This window comes from Vicugna pacos, chromosome 9 (genome assembly GCF_048564905.1).
Source record: "Vicugna pacos chromosome 9, VicPac4, whole genome shotgun sequence".
Classification (NCBI taxonomy): Eukaryota; Metazoa; Chordata; class Mammalia; order Artiodactyla; family Camelidae; genus Vicugna; species Vicugna pacos.
Genome location: NC_132995.1, coordinates 16,169,553 through 16,171,531, shown reverse-complemented (window position 1 = coordinate 16,171,531; position 1,979 = coordinate 16,169,553). Strand labels below are relative to the sequence as shown.

Genomic DNA, 1,979 nt, shown 5'->3' with positions numbered 1-1,979 from the left:
AGCTGTGATGAAAAACGGCCGAGAGAGGAGGACGGGGTGCACCAGGGGTTTCAGACTTGGACTAGAGCTGTTTCAGAGCAGCAGTGGGGGAAAACGGATCCACACTCACTGAGAATAGGGAAGGGAAGGGAGAGGAGGCATTTCGGGCAGGCGTGCTGAAGGTGCTTGGGTCAGGGCGAGGTCATTTTGCACACGGAGGCCTGTCTCAGGCTCCCCGCCCATGTCTCTGTAAGAGCAGGCACACCCCACACGGGCATTCCCGGGGTTGTCTTCCCCGCAGGACTCCAGCCTGTGTGGGGTCGGGGTCTGTGACTGCACTGGTCCTGGCTGTGTCCAGCCTCTTGCCCAGCACCCGGCTCCTAAGTGCTGGTGAACGTGGGTTAAGTGGTTACGTGAAGGGTGTCAGTACATGCAAAGCACTTAGAACACAGACAGGTGCACAGACAATGCTCAGTGAATGTGAGTTACTGTTGGCTGCAGACCAGGAAGGAACTAAAGACCTGGTGAGAGCAGTTTGAGAAGCCTTGCTCAGGGCTGACCCAAGGCCACAGTGCCCCTGCAGGAGACTAGACCAGGAAGGCGACTCCAGGTCCCGAGGGATGGAGGTGGGGTCGAAGGTGCCCGGCAGCACCGCATAGGCCAGCTTCGTGTGCCAGCGCTGCAGCCAGCCCCCGAAAGTAGACTGTGTCACCACCCAGGAGCCCACAGCTCCATTACTTGCCCCAGCCCAGGTGAAACCAGGAGAGACCCAGAGGGAGGAGGCTAGCTCAGGAAAGGACCCATTTGTTGAATCCCGCCAGGACAATGTCTCTCAGGGATTCATCCCCCTGGCCAGGGGGGATGCCCCACCATGGAGAACGATAGCTGAAGACAGAAGGTCACCAGACTTCTTGACATCCTGTGGGGCCAGAAGGATGTGGATCGCCGCTCTGTGCAGAAGGCACAGATTCTCTTTCAGGCCAGCTGATACTCCGCCTAGCATCACTGAAAACGAGTGTCGGAGCTGCAGATGCTTCTTGGAGATCTTAGAGCAAATGAATGAGGATGACAGTGACCAGCTCCAGATGGAGCTACAGGAGCCGGCCTGGGAGGAGGAGAGGCTGATTCAGGAGCTGGAAGAAAAGAACCTCGAGGCAGTGGCAGAAAGTCGTGAGGATGTCGAGGCCAAGGCTGAGAGACTGGATGCAGAGGAAACTTGGTGTTGGGGAATACAGTGAACGGACGATGAGCTGGAGTGTAGAAAACCAGGTGCGTTAAGTTCCTGGAGAAATGGAACGAGATGAGTGCTCCTCGGGGCCGGTGGGCATTGCTGCTCCGTGCCCTGGTGGGTAAGGTGGTCTGAAGTTTCAGAGGTTTCTGCTTGTTCCCAGTAGAAACCATTTGCGTCTGGCATCTCTGACAGACAGATCTGAGGACCTGCGTTTGTACTGGTCTGGGGGCTGCAATTTTTCTGGGACAGCAAGTTTGACTACACAGTGGTCCTTTCCTGGGCTGTGAGCAACAATTCAAAGAAGAGGCTGAGAAAGGCGAGGCATCCATTTATGTCTTCCTTGCAGGGTAGATGTGGAGAAAGGGAAGGTGGGAGACACGAGGCAGCGGCAGCTCCTAAACACCTAGCTTGGCTCCGAGGAACAGTGGATAAAAGCTCTCAAGTTCAGGCTGGTGAATCTTCAGTGGGGTCTTGCTCGGGTGTCCTCATAGTTTTCTAATAAATGAACTCCTGTTTTCCTTAGTGAGATACTTGCCTTAAAGACTTACAATTTTGGTTTGTTTGCAAAAAAAAAAAGTTTTAAATTAAATTCCGGTGATAGCAAACAGCACATGTTTACAATACCAAAAAAGAAAAAATACACAGAGGCCACTTTATTATCTCCTGTGATAGTTTCCTGAGCTACCACGGGCCTTGTATAGGGACCAGTATTTGTCATAGTTTTGACTGTTAACCCCATGTCTGCCTTGCCCTCTTTCCCTTCAGAAAA

The 1,979-nt window shown here is 53.3% G+C and overlaps 1 pseudogene; it reads left to right on the top strand.

The window, feature by feature from the left end:
- Positions 1-1,738, top strand: LOC116277576 (beclin-1 pseudogene; annotated as a pseudogene).
- The last annotated feature ends 241 nt before the right edge of the window (positions 1,739-1,979 follow it).